Raw genomic sequence first — 7,148 nt, forward strand, 5'->3', positions numbered from 1 at the left:
AAATCTGCCTAAAATAAACATTTAAGTGACTGCGATTATATGGAAAATGCAATAAATGCATGAGTATGTTATTAACCCATGATTTGTGTGATAGCCACAACCTATATCAGATGACTTCTAATACACAGTGAAAATAATCAACTTCCCACTTAAATTTCAAAATGGGTATACTTTCTCACTCTGTACAGTGAGTATTGAAAATACTATTTTTATTTCTTTTAAAAATCTCAGCCTTTCATCACTTTTAATCTGCTGGGAATCACTATACCGGTGTGACATTTACGGCGCTCGCTAGACCGCTCTGTGACTAAAGGCATCAAATTGTGCAGCTTCAAACCATGACAGTATAGCCACTACTGAGCAACCAGCCAAGGCTCAGAAATGACCAGCTGGTGCAGAGAACACTACGGCCAAAACTGTGTGGCCAAGCCAGTTTGAATTTGCATGTCAAATTATTTAATTCTGCTCTCCGGCATGTTCCAGCTCTGTTAGCTGGTAACAATTACACATTGAATGTCATTACACTGTGAACCTGGCAGCACTATTCACAGAAGGCTATTAATTTAAACAGATGGTTGTAAAGTATCAGCCTTGAAGTTTTTTTTTTTCCTCGCGGCATCTTTTTTCAAACATCAAATATTAATTTTTCGTTTTATTTGCGCGAGGGTCTGTCCTAATGTATGAGATAATGTGTCACATGAAGAATAACAGAGGTACGTGTGCATTTAATGTGGTGCCTCTGCAGTGCCCAGCCTCACAAGTTGCAATAAAGGTTTTCGATTATTAAGGGGGGCAGCAGGAAAAGCATCCATCGCTGTAGCCTGCCCCCAAAATCTCGATTCTCCTTTTTTTTCTGGTGGTTTGAGAGTTCTTAAATTCAATTCTCTGGCAGAAATCCCTTCACTCTGAGGATTTGCAAACTGTGTACATCCTTCTCACGCTGTCAATCTTTGTCATTTTTTTCTTTGTATGTCATACTTTGAGAAAAAAAAGAAACAATGTCTCTCTTTTGATTCGTAGCACATCTTAGATCATTCAGTCAATCTAGGCAATGAACTGTCTTTCACTTAGACAATATCACTTGCTCTAGACAATCACAGCAACTGAAATCAGTGCTTAAATCAGAATGTGTCTTTATAGGAGTCATTGAGTGAGACACAACACTAGATGAAGAATTCGCCATCTTACAAAGCTGTGATTGCAGCTATTCCCCAACTCTCCGTGAATGGTCCTCATGACCATTGATCAGTGGTTGTCAATCAATGACAATTTGCATATTAATGATCAAGGAACTGACCTCCAAGCCCATTGTTCATTCGGTGGGCTGGTTTCAGTCATTGTGCAAATGTACTGTTTATAAGATTGGGGAAACCTGCAGTCAGCTGAGACTGAGGCTACGTCCACACGTACACGGGTATTTTTGAAAAGGGAGATTTTCCGTTTTCATTTTAAAAAATAATCCCGTCCACACATAAAGGCAGAAATGAAGGAAAACGCTGCTAGGAACATGCCAAAGCAACAGGTGGCGATATATTCCTAACCGTGTAGAAATGTTGGCCAATCAGAAGTCTAGAAGCCTCAGTGGGAAATAGTAAACAAGGATGGGGCATAGAAGCAGAACCGAGTCCTATGTGTGGAGGGACAGTAACTGTGTGTGTATATGTAAGCATTTAAACACTGCAGAGAGGACAATTAACAGTAACAGTATTGTAGAAATTCATTTCACTGAAACAATAACGTGGCGCACAGTGTGACGTCAAAAAAGGCGCACAGCTTTGACGCTGCGTTTTCTGCGTTTTTCTCGTCCACACATAAATGCAAAAACGGAGTTTTCAAAAATATCCACCCTGGCTGGAGTATTTAAAAATCTCCGTTTTCGGTGACCGAAAACGCAGTTTACGTGTGGACGAAAGGTGCAAACGCAGAGAAAAATCTGCGTTTTCAAAAATACCCGGGTACGTGTGGACGTAACCTGAAGCAGTCACTTAGATGAGTGATAAAACGTTTCTTCCACTGAAAACGCTACGTCCAGATGAACAGAATCAACCTTTTGGGATTACAAATAAGCCCACACATTGGGCCAACTTCACAGGCTACACTACCTTCTAACCTACTCTACCTTCTGTGGCTCAGAGGAGTTGAGGCTTGTAGTAAGAAAGTATTTTGAGTAGAAAAACACTACATTAGTACCAGGCCATTCACAATACATTTAAGGATAAACAAACCATATTAAAACACACTATGAGCTGGTAGGCATGATTACAACCACGTTCACGTAATATACTCAGCCACAGTCATAAAAGTGCAAAAAAAAACCAACAAAAAAAAAAAAACCTGGTGATGTGTTAAACTTAGTTTTTTGCATATTTGTCACACCTGCATGTTTCAGATTATCAAACAAATTTGTGGTTTTTAAATGATGATTTCATTTATTAAAGGGACAAAAAATACCCAAACCTACGTGGCCCTGTGTGAAAAAGTAATTGCCCCCTAAACCTAATAACTGGTTGTGCCAGCTGGTTGGCAGCAAGAACTTTAAAAAGAAATTATTTCCTTTTTCATAAAGGATAGTTTCCTCACTTAATAAGTTAAATCATATTTTAAAGCTAAATGTCGTATGTACTCAGGTATTCTTTATCTAATATTAAATGTTTATCTTATGATCTGAAACATGTATCTAAAAAACTATAAATACAGAAAGGGGTGGGGTAGTCTTATATCAGCTAAGAAGACAGAGTGACCTTATGGGATGGGCCGGGAACAGCAAAGTGTTGTGGGAAGGTTGTTTTTTTTAATTTCGTAACATAAGAGCTTTGTTTTGTGGAAAAAGCTGGCATAAGTGACCAATACAGAACGTATGCACTCAACTGACAGATAAAGCCTGACGCAAGAAAAGTGAGGTTGTGTGGTATACAGTATATTCCAGGAAATAATTATTGCTTATCTGCATTAACTCTCAACAGGCTTGGTGCTTTTTGCTCTCATCAGTACTGATGAGAGCAAAAAGCCTTTGCAGTATTTGCTGGTATTTACCACTACAGTGAGTTTAGCTTAATTGAAGTGAGATGGAAGAGGGAGAAAGCAAGAATTCGGGAATTAAGATTATAAAGAGATGCAGAGGAAGGAGGGGGTGATGGAGTGATTAATAATAATAGATGATCATGTTGTGGAGGATTGGCAGAACATTGAAGTAATGGAGTAAATACATGGAAAGGAGAAAAAACATGAAATGGAAACAATGAACAGAATATGATCCTTGGTTTTTAAGTGACAGTAGTTATGTTTTATAGAGCTAATACTCTACTCTAGTCTACATTAGCGTGTAATACTACCAGAAGCTTATCAAGATTCTCATAAATGAGGAAATGGTCTAATATCGTTAGCTTCATAGCATAAGTGCCTAAGTCATTGACTTAGTCAAATGACTTAGGCAATTATGCTATGAAGCTAACGATATGTTGTTCTTTGCTGCCTATTGTAAAATCCTGTCAACCTTTACAGCAATGACATGACAAATGATACGTTGGAGCCAGGCTGAGGTTAATATCTCCAAAGCAAATAACCAGCTGCTTGCTGTATGAAGCACATATTGATGCAATGATCGTTTGAGAGCGGCGAGCAACATGAGAGGGAAAAAAAAAACAAAGATGGAGAGTGAACGTATAATGGGGAGTCATGGTTTGGGTGTGTTTGAGGCCAATACAAAACCTGTCTGTGTGGTTCACTATTTTTGCAGCTCAGTCGCGCGTGTTGTGATGGAACAGGTGCAGTTACCTGACGCTAAGACAAACACACTTGCACGGATGCTTTGCAGCTAAGGGGCTAAAATCTTAATCCCAGCTCTAGTCTTAAACTGTAACCTTAATTCCTGAACTAAACCAGAGCTGGCAGGATATAAGAGGTCTAAAATTCAACACCGTGTGGCGTTGTAGAGAAGCTGCCTGGCTTTTCACAGTAATGAAGACTCACTCCCAGAATCCACCTCTACGTCCACTGTTGGACACTGAATTCTTTAGCGAACAGCTGCAAATGCTAGCACTCTCTCTCTCTCTCTCTCTCGCTCTCTTAGTCACACACACATGCACACGTATGTTCACAGACATGTAGACACAATAAACGCACACACACACAAACAGGCTGCCTGACAGACTCTGACGCATACGAGTCATATCGCACACCCGCCAGTCTCGTTGCTCAACATGTTGCTGCAAATATACAGAAAATGGACTGGAATCATTTATAATAGCTAGACAGTAAAGTCAATATAGACTGAAACATGATATCCTCTCATATTCAGCCAAGTCACTTTGGGTACATGAAAGCACGACTGAATGCGTCTCCACCTCAGAAACAGGCGCTACTTAAAATCAAAGTGTGCATATAAAAAGTCAAACGCATGCAAGAAAATGTTGGCACTTGATTTATGACACATACAAATGTAAGCAGAATTTTGTGCATAGAATGCTTGCTTCCTCTTTCCTCCTCTGCTTCTCTCACCTCCTTTGCGTGCTGGGATGGTGTAATGAGTAACGAGGTTCGCCCTGCCCCTGTTTAAACAGGCCTTTTTCTCCCAGACATCAGATCCCTGCTTCTGTGTGGGGGTTCATTTCCTTTCCTTTTAGAATTGCTCGTTTTCCCTCTTGGTGTAGTTCACCTGTGGAGATGTGAAGTCAGTAATCACACTGAGGTGTGGACCAAAACAAGTGAACTGAGACCGTTTAATTATGGTGTGAATGTGACCCGACCCAACTACCAGGTGCACGATGCAAGTTTAAGCAATACCCCTTCCTGAAGCCATGTATGCTTTATTCTTGGATGCACAAAGGCACAGTAGATGTGCAAAGATCTGTATGAGCTAGTTGTGAAATGAACATAAATTCTCCATGTTCTCCAGTATTCCAGAGCACAGAACACCTTCTTCCTGTATTTATTTTTGTTATTCCTGTCCCAACACATCTGGCCAATAAGCAGATTGAATATTGTCATGTGGTTTGCGGCAACGTGTTTTTTCGCTTGGACTTTTCTCTGTGTGGAAACATTTTAAGCCACAGGAAAAAGCTACAAGATTCAAAACTCATCAGCTGAGTCGGACCAGAGCAAACAAACTATAGGTGTGAAAACGCCCTTAGAGAAGCCACTCAAAGTGGAACAAAAGGATGTGGGCAAACACAACTCACATGGCACTCAAAAGTGCAGGTGTGTGGGCTCGTGTGGTGAGCGCACTCCTGTTCACTTGTGAAGGCTCTCCAGAAAAGGAGACTCAATGCAATGACCAAATTCTCTCCTCTGCTTTCACTTTTACATGTAACTAAAAAAAATTGGTTTAAAAAATAAATAAATGACACATTTAATGTACTATTTTTATAACGAGGGGGTAGTGAATACTTTTGACAGATGCTGAAAGCACAAACGTGACATTGCTCTCTATATCTTACTGGCTCTTGTTATGAGGAGTCAAATCACACCTATTCATCACAGCAGTGAATGCTATATACCAGTCACAACATTTATCAAGCATATTAGAAAGTTTCCTCAAAAAAACATATTCATTGGTATTCTTGGTATCCTCTAAATGAGTGTTCTCTGGATTGACTCCTTGTCTCTGACCATGTCATACGGTCATATTTCTCAGCAGAGAGAAAAGGCATCTGGGGGAGTTTGGACAGTAACAAGGAGCCCATTTCAGTGTCCTTGAGAGATGTTCTGTGTGGTTATCTGTGCCGTAGCCGAGCTGAAGTGGTTAACGTGCATTATCCTACAAGTGACACTTCAGAGTGTGGTCTGTGGGGGATAGTCATGCTGTAGCATCCCTTCTATCGTGGTCAACCTTTGTAATCCCTCACTATCTCGTTGAGCTCTGAATACAGCTATCAGGGTCCTTGTGTTGGATTTACTTCTACTGCAGAGAAATAAATAAATCTCTTTTCTGGTTCTTATCACGACTTGCTAAAGCACATGGATGTTTCCCTGTGTCCTTATTGCTGTACTTTGGGAAACATCAGAAGGGCTTGGGCAGTAACAAAATGAGATGTGTCAAATTTTCTATACTTCTAATACGTGATAAAAATACAACATATTTGACATTATAAGCCCAATGTACATGCGTACGTGGTGGCTGCGGCTCAGGAGGTAAAGCAGGTCATCTACTAATCAGAAGGTTGATGGTTTGATATAAACGAGTCAGATGTGGAAGAAAAGTATCTATATGAATGTGCGTGTGAATGTGTGAATGAGACTTCTCTAAAGTGCTCTGAGAATTCTAGTAGAGTTAGAAAATCACTATATGAGTCCATTTACCATGCAATTAACCAGACCAGTATCTGCACATTTATGACAGTTATTAGTTAAAATATGATTTGTGCACTCTTGTGCTCCCGTTTTGGACAGGGAGTTGCGTTTGTGGATTTTTAATTGCTGTTTATTTTCTGTTCTCTGTTTGGTTTTGCTCCTTAAGTTTGAATCTTTAGTTTTATACCTCTGCTTGTTACTGTCAGGAATTAACCTCATTTATGTTTTATCTTTTATTACACATTTATGTTTTATAGGATAATATGGAGTATGGTGTTTAGGGATGGGTATTGATAAGATTTTCACGAGTCCGATTCCATTTTCGATTCTGTTTAACGATTCGATTCTTTATCGATTCTCTTATCGATTCTTTTTTTTTAAAAGGAGAACACTAAGGTAGATTAGCTTAGAACTTTGTTTTATATCTTCTCTTTGAACAAGGTAGAAATTTAGGAGTAACATGGCCTTACAAACCCAACAGTGAGATCTTAAGAGATCCAGCCTACGGCTCTTTAATGGGTGTCACAGGGTCCCCAGGAAAAAAATTGTAAATGTAAAATAATAAAATAAATATTCTTCTGTAGCAATAACAAAGTATAACATAAATTATTCTGTAGCAATTACACAAGAATATCCAGTAATGTCCCTGCCTACAATTAAACACATTCACTTACCTAAAATTGGGGGCATCTGCTGTGGCAAATGGGTTCAAGCCTTTTACCACAAACTGAGTCACTGCTCGGTGACATTCGTCTATCCTGGCCTGAAAGGAGACGCTACCGGTAGACTGCAGTGAGAACTGCCAGCATCTGAGCCAGCCAGACTCTGTCTGTCTCTCTCATCATGGTCACCTAAATGCA

This window comes from Aulonocara sp. 'chitande type north' Nkhata Bay, linkage group LG4 (genome assembly GCF_057382095.1).
Source record: "Aulonocara sp. 'chitande type north' Nkhata Bay isolate Kocher_YH1m ecotype deep benthic linkage group LG4, A_spYH_male_GT1.1, whole genome shotgun sequence".
NCBI lineage: Eukaryota > Metazoa > Chordata > Actinopteri > Cichliformes > Cichlidae > Aulonocara > Aulonocara sp. 'chitande type north' Nkhata Bay.